Source organism: Syngnathus scovelli, chromosome 1 (assembly GCF_024217435.2).
Source record: "Syngnathus scovelli strain Florida chromosome 1, RoL_Ssco_1.2, whole genome shotgun sequence".
NCBI lineage: Eukaryota > Metazoa > Chordata > Actinopteri > Syngnathiformes > Syngnathidae > Syngnathus > Syngnathus scovelli.
The window spans coordinates 6,789,603-6,804,376 of record NC_090847.1 but is presented as its reverse complement, the minus strand read 5'-3'; positions in this window follow the sequence as shown (position 1 = coordinate 6,804,376).

The following is a 14,774-nucleotide window of genomic DNA, read 5'->3' as shown; positions in this document are numbered from 1 at the left end:
GAGTTAGTTCAGTCTTGACTAATTTGTGACTTGAATAAGAACAGTTGTGGCAGGTTAAGATTCACCCTTTAACTTTGTGCTATATTTCTGCTTCCTGGTGGCAAAAAAAGGCTTCAGAATTTAACAGACAAAAATGTGTCCATCTCATTGGGGATCCTTCCCCCTTTCAATACCACTCATGTTCAGGGTCAAAGGTGAGAATACTCACGATAGCATCTATGTACAGGTATTTTAAATGTTGTCTCTGATAATACTTGTGTTAGTAAGAATACTTGCCTCAAAGGGTGCCATTCAAACATATTGATTAGGAGCGGAAGTGCTATGTGAATATATCCAAAGCAAAGTCCAAATCCAAAGCTATCTGTTGGGTAAAAAAAATATTTCACCATAATTCTCAGGAAAAATATGCTTAAAAGTTGCAATTTATCAAGTTATCAAAGTTAAGACTGTTTGGCAACATTTAACTTTTTTTTACAGTTGTGTGACTGTTGCATTATGCGCGGTCATTAAATTTAAAAGTGACTGTTTTGACCGTTTTGAAAAATGCGCTGAGTAAGCATGCCAGATGAGTAGATCTACCATGTGTGCTGAGACATGCATAAATATACGTAATTGCCGGACTATAAGCCGCACTGGATTATAAGGCGCACCAGCTAAAATTCAGTGATATTTCAGTTTTTTTCTTACATAAGCCTCACCGGACTATAAGACGCACGTGCGCACGAGTTTTTTTACAAAGAAAGACAGTACATAGAAAGCCTTTTTAACGTTTTAATAACATACTTGAACATGTCTTTCTAAACATTGCCTGTGACGCAGCAGTAGTACCGCAGCAACGCGGAAGTGTGCACGCGAGTTATTAGCAAAGAAAGAGTGGACACAGAAAGTTTTTTTTTAAAGCTTTAATAACATACCTTAACATTTCTTTCCAAACACTGCCTGTGATGCGGCAGTAATACCACAGCAACACGGAAGTAACACAGCAAAGTCACTGAGACGCGGCGGTAACACAGCAGCAATACAGCAGCAACACGGTAGCACAGCACTAACAGGGCTGGTTAAAAAAAAAACAGTAAAAGTAAAAAAAGAGCTGTCTTCATCTTCCTCCTGTGCACTGAAACCCATTGAAGTCTTCCTCCTTAGTGTCCGATTGGAATAGCGTTAGATATCCTTCGCCTCACACTTTCTCAGTCTCTCTTTCGTCGTCGGTTTTATGCATTTCTTTGAGTGTGAAGAGGGTCTGTTCATGCTAATCTTATTCATGCACGAGGCGCTAAATTACATTAAACTAGCGAGCGACACGTATAGTTTAAAAGCGGCATCATATGCATTTCTTTTGTCCCCCATAATGACGGTTTGTGTATAAAAGCTTCCTGTCTTTGTGTGAATGCGGGTGTGTGCGTGATGCGCGAGACGATCACGTCTTCTTAGGCGCATTATCTCTTCTTCGTCTGTCTCGCTCTTGCTTCCTGCTAGAACGCCCCCTGGAGACCAGAGGCCGTAAAAATCCATAAGTACGCTCCAGAGTAGACACAAGATAATGTCATCAACATCGACTGCCTTTGGCTTAAAAGCGGCATCATATGCATTTCTTTTGTCCCCCATGATGACGGTTTGTGTATAAAGGCTTCCTTTCAGTAATGTCCGACTTGATCGCGTTCTGCGTGATGCGCGAAATGTAAACACAAACTAGCACGTGTTCTTCGGCGCATTATCTCTTCTTCGTCTGTCTCGCTCTTGCTTCCTGCTAGAGCGCCCCCTGGAGGCCGGAGGCCGTAAAAATCCATAAGTACGCCTGTTGGGTCTAAATACGATTAGACATTAAATCACTTGCTGGAATGAAGAGGAGAAGACAACCAGAACAGGTTTACTCGCGAGGAGAACGATAGAGAAAGCAATCTCAGTGACAACCTCCATCAGTTCTGAGTCCTTCCTCCACGTGCCCCTCTTTTTAATGTTATGGTTGCCCTGGTTACAGAGGCGTTGCTACACTAAAGGGAGGGGGGATTGTGTCTGTAGCAACGCTGATTAGAAAAAGAATGTAGTGTGGTGTGAATTAGCACTTCGCTGTTGGCTCGTGACCCCCCGCAGAGGCCTTCCCCAGCTGTCTTCCGTCACAGTTGGCTGACTTGTCCTCGACCCGGGTCAACAAATACCCTGACGCACGTTGATTGCCGCTTTGCTGTGGAACAAATGCAACTAGACCTTTGCTAACTTTATCTACTTGGTAATTAACACACAATAGTAATAAGTAACTTGTCCTAAACATTTCAACACACATTAAGCAAACGTGAGGTAACCGGTATGCAGTTCCTTAAACAAACATTGAGTAAATATGGGATAACTTTTATGCAACTACTTCTAACTGTATGTAACCCTTAACAAAGAAAAATAGGTCTGATAAACTACAATCTATGAACCAAACCTACATCTAAATGAAAAGGAATGAAGTTCCTGTGAATCAAACAAAGAACATGTCACCTATGCAAATAAGCCCTGCTCATTGTTAGTGAAGGCCTCTTACGGGAACCAAAACACACAGACAACATAAGGACAGGAAGGATACAAATGGCTGACAGGGATCAAAAGACATCCCTATCACTAAAAAGGAAGAACCTAGATAAAAGGAAAGATAAACTCGTAAAGGCGAGGCCTCCAGGTCTGGCAGGCCAAAGCTTCACTTAAAATTATTCCAACAACGCCGCGCCTCCGTTAAAGGTTCAAAGTAACCTTCTGAATAAAATGCATTAAAAGTTCACATTCATTACAACTTGTTTTTGGTGAGCAAAATGTCAGAAGAATTGAATTTAAATGCTAATTTATTGGGTTTTAATACAATGCAGATGGTCCAAACAGCGCCACTGCTTTGTGTAATCTCCGAGTGACATGGCAGAGTAAGAGAAAGGGTTTAGAGCACAGGTGTCAAACTCAAGGCCCGGGGGCCAGATACAGCCCGCCACATCATTCTATGTGGCCCGCGAAGACAAATTGTGCATCAAATTCGTGTGTCATTACTAGAATTGCAAATTGTCTTCACTTTTAATACCGTATTTGCCGGTGTATTGGTCGACCTTTTTTGATCCAAAATCGACCGAAAAAAATCGACCTCGACTTATACACCGAGTCATAAAATTTAACTTCGTATTCATCGCTTCAAATGTGATGGTAACCAAGGCCGTTTCTCATGCATCTCATTGTGCGTTGCACTTAGAAAATTTGAACCGGGCGGCGTGCGCGAGTGCGCGGCCCGCTGGAAGTCGAATCAGGCTCAGCGATCTCCTCCGCGGTGCTGATAAACAGCCGATCCGCTCGGCGGGGGCTATTTTCGGCCACTCGGCGCGTGCGCACGGCCTCCCGGATGTGCCGGGCAGCGTGCGCGAGTGCGCGGCCCGCTGGAAGTCGAATGAGGCTCAGCGATCTCCTCCGCGGTGCTTATAAACAGCCGATCCGCTCGGCGGGGGCTATTTTCGGCCACTTGGCACGTGCGCACGGCCTCCCGGATGTGCCGGGCTTGGTGCACGAGCTCGCCGGCCGCTGGAAGTCGAATGAGGCTCCGCGATCTCCTCCGCGGTGCTTATAAACAGCCGATCCGCTCGGCGGGGGCTATTTTCGGCCACTCGGCGCGTGCGCACGGCCTCCCGGATGTGCCGGGCGGCGTGCGCGAGTGCGCGGCCCGCTGGAAGTCGAATGAGGCTCAGCGATCTCCTCCGCGGTGCTTATAAACAGCCGATCCGCTCGGCGGGGGCTATTTTCGGCCACTCGGCGCGTCCGCACGGGCTCCCGGATGTGCCGGGCGGCGTGCGCGAGTGCGCGGCCCGCTGGAAGTCGAATGAGGCTCAGCGATCTCCTCCGCGGTGCTTATAAACAGCCGATCCGCTCGGCGGGGGCTATTTTCGGCCACTTGGCGCGTGCGCACGGCCTCCCGGATGTGCCGGGCGGGTGCGCGAGCTCGCCGGCCGCTGGAAGTCGAATGAGGCGCCGCCATCTCCTCTGCGGTGCTTATAAAGTGCCGATCCGCTCGGCTTGGAGCTATTTTCGGCCTCCCGTTGGTGCCGGGCGGCGTGCGCGAGCTCGCCGGCCGCGATCTCCTCCGCGGTGCTTATAAACAGCCGCATGCGCACGGCCTCCCGGAATTTGAACACATTTCGTCAATAAATTTCGCATATTGAATTTAGAAGTTTAATATAATGCAACAATTGAGCTCGACTTCTACAAAGGATATATCATAAAATCGTAAATTTCCGTCGAATTTTAGGGGTCGACTTATACACCGAGTCGACCTGTACACAGGCAAATACGGTAATATCTTTTTTTTTTAAATATTTGACCAGTTTTTACTCGTCTGATTTGAAAAGAGTTATTTGTCAGTTTGTTTTGTAGCTTTTACTGTATATAATAGTGTTAAGAGTAAAAATGATCAAGTCATCACAAAAATCACGAAAAAAAATCTTATGTAAGCCGCACCTGACTATAAGCCGCAGGGTCCAAAATTTTGGAAAAAAGTCGCGGCTTATAGTCCGGAAATTACGGTACACAGTGGGTCCTCTTAATTCAAAAAGGCAAAAAAGCTACTTGCAAGGTTCTTAAATCTCGGGAGACTTTTGTGTATTTACTGAGAAGTATTAGTCAGCATTTAGTGTTTTTCTGTGATTCCATCACAGAAGCGTAGCAGTGATAAAGAAGCAAACTGTGATGACCACCAAAGCAGTGCACACTGTCTCTTTCCAGTTACTTAGTACAAAATTGTTAGTATGACTGTATTTTTAAAAACCTAAACCATCCCAAATACACAAATTGGTCTTTTACTTCCTTGAGTTTAAACATCTCCAAGATAAATGATGAGATAAACTTGTATTGTGATGAATAATAGAACGTACAAATCAACTATCGAAATTATAGCAGAATGAATGAATTCTGAATTGTCTCTTGCACAGAAAAAAAAAAAATATTCACATCACATCATTAGCACCGTAGATTACATTGGGACATTTTGAAGAGATGTGAAATGATTTGGAGAGTTATAATGGCCTCACTAAATCTATGCAAATCTTTTAAATCTTTAGCCCTTTTTCAGACACCATTAACAAATCAGAGGGTGGTGCAATAATGGCGTCGGCTTGAAAAATGAGCGCCGTAGTTGTGGAAACACAAAGACAATTCTTCAGTACCTAAAATGGTTTTCTTCAACTGACAATTCCGGCTGATTAATCAACTGATAAGCACATGGCAACACGACACAAAATCCTTTTTTAGCCCAATTACAACAACAGTCAGCAATCCGCAGCTTGGTGACGAAACGAAGCCATTCTTAATTTCCAACTGCTACAAATGCCAGAACCCAAGGCGCATGGAAGAGGCAGATAAAGTTGTTATTGGCAAATGTCCTTGGTGCGAGCGAGTGCGCGTTCAGTAATCCTACTGTGTCATTAGTCTCCCAGGACCCTACGACTCTGTCCTACTATCACAGGCTGCTCCCATGTAGATAAGGCAAGCGCCATTCACCCTCACATCTACTTATTGCTAAATGAACTGCTTATTATTGCCCTTTTTATTTAGACACACTTCCACGAAAGCCCTAAAGTTTTTAATGCTGGACTTTATCCTAACATGTCTTAATTTTCCGTTAAGTCTGCCGGAAGATGTCATCAGCTCTGCACTAAGCCTTAATTGACCGCAAAGTAATCAGGTATTGTGCGCTTTGCAATTTCAATTCCACACTGGCCAACAAAAATGACAAGCTTTACATGGAATTCAAATTACTTTCAATGTATGCTGTAATGTAACCTTTACAGTATTTCATTCATTTCATTCACATTTTTCTGGGCCATTATAGCAGCAGCTCCTGAAGTTGCACTATACTATTAAATTAAAAGTAACAAAAGAGGAAATTTACAATTTGAAGTCAAATAAGGTCTGAGGATATTTATTATAGTATAGTAGATATCATCCATTAGAAGTAAAAACTAAATTTTACATATTAACACTGGCAACAATTTGCCTGGCTGATTTTCTGTCAGTATTTTACATTGATGACAGGTTTGAAAATAAACAACTGAAGGGCCATGGCCTCATGTCAGCTGCCCTGCCCACAGGACATGTTTAGAATACACTAATCTTTAAAAGAAGACACACACCAGCTTGCTACATGACAAGGTACAGGTGAGTGATTCTCTCTCGGCCCTGTGGACGCATAGCTTTGTCACCCGACTGACTGCTTTTGTTGATCTTCAGCACAAACAAAGCCTAATTACATACACTTCCCCCTTCAATTTGTGCCATTAGAGCCATTTCCAAGGCCCTTCTCTTGCATCCGTTTATAGTTTTATTGTATGTGTGTAGAGTGCCATCAAATATATTTTCTTTTTGTGTGTTTATCAGTGGCATATGTATATCCATCAATTTATCACCTTGGCCTATCACAGCAACACATAATACATTATAAGGCTGTGACAGCAGGTTGCATTTCACTGACACAGCCAACTGAAGGTGCCACTGAATCATTTCACTTTCAATTCAGTCCACTGTCTGAATGTTTTATTTGTATTCACGTATACCAGCGATGTTAAAGTGCAGTATTCATACGTTATTGTATATAAACACTTTTGCCGTGGGCTATTATTCAAGTTGACCTTTTGAAAAGTACTTTCAATTGAAACAAACACTGTAATGATATGTTCCACATTTCAAAACACAGCTTTAAAAGTAATGTACGGAAGTAAAATATTGCCATTGTGGTATTTGGCCAGATACACAAAATGCAGTAGTTTAACAGAAGGATTTTCATTGACCTTAGAGAGCGAACATCAATACCGACTTTTTATTATGGAACTAAATTTGGCTCCATATTTTAGCTAGCACACACACACACACACACATATACATGTGATGCTTCAATACAACCCAACATGTTATATGACATGTTCACATTCAGATCTTTAATCAAACTTGATTCTCTGACACTGCAGTGGGCATACATTGACTGTCAATTCCCCAGTATGAATGTAACTTGAACTGTTCTGATATCCAAGAATTTGCCCCTGTGGGTTTAATTAGAGATGCAGCTGCCAAAGCAGCCCCTATTGAGAACCTTCCATGTGAAATGTTTCATCCTAGCACATTCCTGAAGAACAATAATTGCTGCAATGTCCACCCACGCAGTATTGGGCACCGGGCCATCAGATCTAAATAAATACATAAAATAAAATAAAATTAGAAATCAGAACTAATAAACAAAATAAAGTAATAATTAAGAAATACATTATTTGGCCTGAGACAAACAAGAAATCTTGCTGAACAATGTATTAAATGTGGTTGTAAGTAAAATGCTTCATCATATCTTCATTAGCATTTACATTCAGCATGACCTGACTATACCTCCAAAAGGAGAAGCTCAGATAAAATCAAGGTCAGGACACAAAATGGTTTGTGTCCGATTTTAATTAGTAATATGTAAACATGAATAAATTGGTAATATGTGAGGATAATGTGTTTTTCTAACTTCACAATCAAGCAGACACCTAAATTATCATTTATAACAAAACCCTAATCAAGATATACAGTAATCATCAAATTGTATACAACTCAACCATCCATCCTCTATACTGCTCATCCTCACCGGAGCCGTGCACGATTTACATAAAATATATGCAAATGTAGCATTCATTCATTATCAATACAAGTTACAGATCCTACTACTACAGCATCAGTCAGAGGAATACAAAATGTGTCAGTTGTGACTAAAATAGCTCAGTGCATGCTAACAATAACACCAATGCTATTCTTGAAAACGTTCTGGTCCTCTCCATCACTTTCCCATATTATACCAATACAACAATGAAGGGTCAGGGGCAGAAAGAAGCGGGTCTGCAGCTGCTATCATTTGGGCCCCAGGCCGACTTGATAGCAGGACAGATGAGTGTGGTGGCAGTGAGGCCTCTTGCCGACCGGGAACTTGGGCATCAGCAATGAGATCTCAATTACTCTGTTGAACTGTGTCTGAGAACATAACCTCAATGTTATGTCATTGTCAGGGACTTAATGCTCCTTCGTATGGCCACGCAAATCCTAGATTAAGCTCCTGGCTGGAAGATCTTGTTCTGGAAACTGCAGGGACAAAGCTACTCTATGGAAAGTTTAAAGAATGCAAAGAAAGCCGAAATGTATAAAACCACAGTATACGGCTATATAATTAATTTTTATAGGAATTTAATCTGCAGCAAAGTCATTGTCACAGTCATCAGTAAGAATAAAATCAAAACAGCGGGTAAAATTCATGGTGACCATCCAACAACAGTCCTGTTAATAGAGCAATATCGCGGTCAGAGAAACATTCAAAAATCCATCCACTCGATCCATCCCCTCATTCGCTTCCAATTATCCTGTGTAGAGTCATGGGGATTTTTAAGGATTATTCTAAAAACACTGCAGCCAAAGGTCATAATAATATGCAGACATTTAATATGCAGGGATATATTAGCAAAAGTCATTCATCTAAATGTCTTCTACAATCTCTACTCTAAAGAGAGAGAAAGAGAGACGAAGCGTCGTCCTTGCTCAAAGATAATACGGGGAATTGTAACCATTGTTGAATTGTGCCTTCTGTGCTGCAGTGCACCCCCACCCTGGCTTGGCTGCAGTGTTTCTGTAAGAAGGGGCTTTAAGCGTTTTCTGTCCTTTTCTCTCTCTCTCGCTCTCTCTCTCTTTTTTTTTTTTTTTTTTTTAACTCGCAGCTGGGTAAAGCGTTTGGCTGAAATCCATTGTGTGTTGCCCACTGGTCTTAGACTCTTTTAAGAAGAACTAAATTAAGTGAAAAGTTGTCGATTTATATATTTCATCTGTATATCTGATTTTTACATTATGTTCACGTAGAAATAAGAATGCCAGTCTGCAGTCTAATAGGCTAATATTTGGTAAAACAGCAATTTTGTATTATTCTGAATGTTATACTTTACATACGATATATGGAAGTATATCATCTTATCTCAGTTGCAAGCAAAAAGCAATGATACAAAGTTGACTTGAGCTTTCAGAGCATGAAAAAAATGTATACAAGGAAGTGAAAAAGCCAGGTCATAAAGTGAGAATCTTTTGGTTAGGTTAAAATAAGAAAGAAAAACAGCAGTGGAGTTTGTAATAATTGCATGAAATGATCGGTGACGAGTGGTTAGCACGTTTGCTTCACAGCTCTGTCTTGGAATCCAGGCTGCGGGCTTCCCGCATGGAGTTTGCATATTCTTTGTTTGCTCATGTGGTTTGCTTTAACATTGCAGAAGTGTATATGTTAGGTTGATTGAAGATGTATGTGTGAGCGGTTGTCTATGATTTATAGCTCCAGAGTCAGACTGGAGTGTTTTAAAGAGCTCCAGTAATTTTCTGAAAAAAATCATTCAAATTCATTGCTTTGGCATCTTTACTTGAGTAAACTCTTCAACTTAGACAGTTTTTATTTCTTTTTACATTGATCCTGCATTTCTGTAAACTTGGATGTAGCCCAGCAGTCTCTGAGCACAGAAATGTGTCTTTGTATCTAAGATCGAATGCTGGACATGCTTGTTGGTAATAGCAAGGGATGTGAATTCTTTTAAATTAATGTCTGATCGAAGTCAGGCCTCTTTACGTGGACCAAAAAGTGGACCAAGAGGAAACAAACTCAGTTGTTTTTGTGTTCACATTGTGAGTGTATTTCAAAGAGGACCGAGTTCTCTTTCTGGTTTTGCGCCTGCAGTCACGTGACCAATCTATGGCAAACCAAGGAGGTTACAATACAGTGCAAAAAGGCGAAGTGAACCCAGTGCGCATTGTGTTCACAATGCACAGATTAGGTGAACTGTACCGTTGACTTTTTAGCGAACCGTACTGAGACGTGGGCTCTGAGTACGGTTGGCGTGTTCACATATGCACAAAAAATGCTGAGTCATCGATCTGAGTTCGTTTAGAGGGCTGAAAGGGACCAAGTGTGAAAACACCCTCAAATTCCCGCTGTTTAGTCAAAGGCCGATGTTTATCTTCAAAACTCAGATTAACAAATCAAAGACAGAGAAAGATGGTGCCTCCCGATAGGGGTTTGACGTGGGTTGAAGTCATCCGCGCTGACAGAAAGTGTGGTTAATATGTTATGTCATGCGCATCGGTATGTGCTTACCAAATATTTTCTATTTCCAAGTCTAATTCACGAGTGATCAGGTATTGCAATTTGATTTACTGATTTGAGCAGCAGCACAAAAACCTTTCTGAGTGCCAATTCTGCAAAATGCCCTATGATACAAAAACACATGCTCTCATCCTATTCTGAAATAAACTTTAGCAGTTACACCTTTGCCAGCACAGGACAATTCACATTTATTGTATACAGGTCGGGAAAGTCTTGGCATGAGCTAGCTAGTGTAAAACATCCACAAAACAAAGGTGCGGGAGTCAAAAGGCATCAAAGTTGAGCAATTGTGGTCAGCATATCACAAACACAAATGATTCTGACCAACAGCAGTTTTTGTTTTCACTTGTCAATTATTTAACTCTTTTTTTTTATCACAAACAAGATATTTAGGTTGAATTACCTGACATGTTTCGGCTTGAAGGCGGAAGTACAAGCCGAAACATGTCAGGTAATTCAACCGAAATATCTTATTTGTGATAAAAGAACCGGTTAAATAATGATATTCTGCTTAGTATTGCATTTGGCCTCAGATAACGACCAATGGCAGGGTAGCTTGCGAACATCACATGACCAAACTCAGAAAACAAATGAGCAGCAACCCTCTTTTCTTTGTTGACAAAGACAGTCTACTCAGTTTTAAAGGTGAATTTGTGCTTATTATAACTAAATACAGCCTATGAAATTAGAAACCACAAAGCAACGCAAATAAGTTACCACAAATGGAAACCACCTGGAACATTTGCGGGGTGCTCTGACATTTTTCATAAAGAGATACAAAATAGTAGACTTACAACAGCCATAAGGGGAAACTGCCAAATAAGTTGTTGCTATTTCCGTGTGAGGACATTGATCAGCCTGCCAAAATATGCTTCAAACAGATTAAATGAAATAAAACAGCGCACTAGTTTTAAATGACGCTTATAAGCTGGAGCAGGTCACTTTATTCCCAATGTGCCCTCATTTCAGTTAACGCGCTTTTTGAACCGAATGGCAGTTTGATGTCAGAACGAGCCATCTGTTCCATTAATGCGTGATTGACAATAAAATAATATTTCCAAAGTTTTGAGCTGGGGCCAAGACGACCTGTCTGATCCCTTAAACCAGGGATGTCAAAGTCAAACACACCGAGGGCCAAAAAAACAAATTTGCTACAAGCCGAGGGACGGACTGGTTCAATGTTTATTAAAATATATCGGAATGATTGCACATAGCCTTTTGAACTAAGACCTAACACAGTGTACATTATTTAATGATTAAATGAATATGGCAATATTTTGTTATGGCTCTGTCAGTAACTTCAAGGGAAAACATTTTCAACAGCCAAACAGCAAAAAATTCAATTGTTTTAAAAACAAAATGTGTTTCTTAATATCAACATAAATGCATAAGTAAAAGTGCATGCATTATAAACTGAAAATGTATTATTGTGCTGCTCTATGATCTACCGATCATTGCTTTCAAATCGTAAAATAAAAAAATAATCAAATCAGTTGTATTCTTTCTCATGGCTCTTATCTGCAATTTTCCCTTGGTCCATTCAACTGAAAAATAAATATAAATATATAAAATTCAAAAATTTACAGCACACAGACAAAACAATATTTTCTTCAAAGAAAAATCACGTCTTGTAGAAACATATGTAAAAATGTAACCGAATTAAAAAACGGAAAATACGTTACAGTTCTGTGATGCTCACTTGTCTGAGGCTGAGCTTGATACTTAGAGGTGTCTCATTGTTTGTACAAGTTCATCAATGTTCGGGGTTAGGCTCTGAGGCTGAAAACCCGTTTTTGATCAACTCTCCTTCTGCAAAGGGCCGGGCTGATTTGGCGATCTCTTTTGCCACAATAAAGCTAGCCTTGGCAGCAGCCTCGCTTTGTGATTTAGCATACGTGAACATAGCCTGTCTGGACTTAAGGCCTCGTTTTAATTCTTCCACCTTCTGTAGCCTTTGTTCATATTCCATATTCTTGTCTTGGTCTGTGTGTTTCTTAGACGTTTGATAGTGCCTTCTTAAATTTAATTCTTTCATTACAGCCGCATTTTCTCCACACAGAAGACACACAGGTTTGCCTCTTACCTCCGTAAACATGTACTCTGCCTCCCACCTGGCCTGAAAACCCCTGTTCTCAGCGTCCACCTTACGTTTAGCCATTTTTGAGGAGGGGGGTATCAGAAAGTTGAACTCTGCTCTGACTACTGATGAATAATGAAGCCGCTTGTGCGAGCTGCAGGGACATCGCGGGCTACCGTTGCATTGTGGGAAATGTAGTGTTGGTGCGTGCAAAACACCAGCGGGCGGCTGTGGCCTACGGGCCGGTTCTAATAGTAATTCAATATCATCCAGGGGGCCATAGATAATCAATTCGCGGGCCGGATCTGGCCCGCGGGCCGTAACTCTGACATATGTGCCTTAAACTGTAACTGCTGGCAGAGAACAATAGGGTTTCTCAACGAAATGTTAAAAAGCAGAAGGATCAGCTAAAGGTTTTATTGGCTGTTTGGAGGTGAGTCTGACATTGCGTATGATGTCGTTGCTTTTATTTCTTCCAGCAATAGTGTAACGAGTCACGAGGCTTTTTAATCCACTTCACGCAGTGGGTGGTTTTATATACAGTATATTTTAAGTGAATAGTTCTCTGTAGTTTGTTGTACTTCTAATCCGTAGCCATTGAGAAAAACGTTTCTCCATCTGTATTGTTCTTTAGAGAATAACACTCAGGGTAGTGAGCAGCAGGCAATGAAACAATGCGATTACTTATTAATGTGGTTACATTTGTTTTTACTTTGGTTTGTAAGTTTAATTGAATACAGCTTGATCACTTACACAAAGTGCAGACAACCTACGCTACAATTATATCTGCTCACTCAATCATGATAAAAATCAAGACTTTATGTAATATTGTATTTCCATGCTGAGTCATTTTTTTTCAGAAAGCTTGTATTGAAATATTAAACATATTGAACAATAGCCAGGATAACAGTGACGGCTTAAATTGATCTATCCGTTCGTCCATCCATCCATCCATCCATCCATCCATCCATCCATCCATCCATCCATCCATCCATCCATCCATCCAACTCTTTTTCTTCCAATTATCTGGGGTTAGGTCACAGGGGCAAAAGACAAGACTCAGCCACTTTGAGCACCTCTTCCAGGGGTGGGGCACTCCCCAGCTCTCGCTCCCAGTGGGACGTGCCCGTAACACCACACCAGGGAGCCATAGGTTGACTTTCATCTTAGCACCTTCTTCACCACGGGAGACCGATAAAGAGTCTGCATCGGGAGAAACGATTTGAAAAATAATGCCAAGTTTACTGTATTTTCCGGACTATAAGTCGCTCCGAAGCACAAGTCTCACCAGCCATAAAATGCATAATGAACAAGAAAAAGACATATAAGTCGCATTGGAGTATAAATCACATTTTTTAGGGAAATTTATTTGATAAAATCCAACACCAAGAACAGACAGTTAGTTAGTTATTCAGAAAGCTATAGCATAAATAACATGCTAACAAGTTTACCAAACCATCCTTGTCACTCCAAATCACAAAATCCAATTAAATCTTCATCATCGGTGTCACTTTTAAACAACTCGGCTATCTCCAGAGAAAGAAGATTCAGCCTTCCTCTTCTACGTGCCTTACATCAGACTCATCATCAGTTACAGTTCCAATTATTCCACAGACCTAGAGTGCCCTCATGCAGTTTAGTGTGAAAATAACATGTGAAATGATATAATAATGTGTTAATAATTTCACAAACAAGTTGCTCTTGAGTATAAGTCGCACCCCCGGCGAAACTATGAAAAACACTGCCATTTATAGTCCGGAAAATACGGTACATGCATTTAAATTCATGATTTGGGAGTCAGCTAAATGGTCTGTAACATTTAATATGCGTATTGTTGATGTTACATTGTGTCATTGTTGGTTGATCCGGATACCTCAGCATGCATCTATTTTAAATAAAGGAAGTGAACTGGAATTAGGTGAGTAGGCCACAAGCGTGAATACAGCCTAATACCAATTTGACCAAGCATAGTATAACTGAGAAAATCTAGTCTAAATATAGCCATTTTACTAAATGATACATCGCAACTTTTTGTTGTGCGTTAATACATTTCCTTTAGTGTGTACGGTCAAGTGGTTATCGAGAGCCTAATGACTTGTGACAGCTCAAACAAACACAGCCAAGTGCTTTAATGGTGTTCAAAAATGATGACAAGCATTTTCTTGTCATCTTGAATGAACTATAATTTCATGCTATATTAAGTATATATTGACCAAAAGTAAGAAAACATTATCTGTGTGCACAACTGCAGCCTTTTAGGCGTCGAGATCTTCATCCAGTTATTGTTTCAACATATTTCTGAAAATAGAGAATGAATGAGAAAAGGGAAAGAACACATTCTTCTTAGTGGTCTGAATCAATGAGATTTTGACTTGCGACCCGTAGACTGTCGCCTGCTTAATGTGGATATAATACTCCTGACACGTCTACATTGCCTCACACGTCCATGATTAGATTTTCACTATTTTGCATATTAATCACTCTTACCGCCTGGAGGCGGGGCTGCCTGGAGGCGGGGCTCGAAGGCGAGCGTCTGGTGGCCGGGCC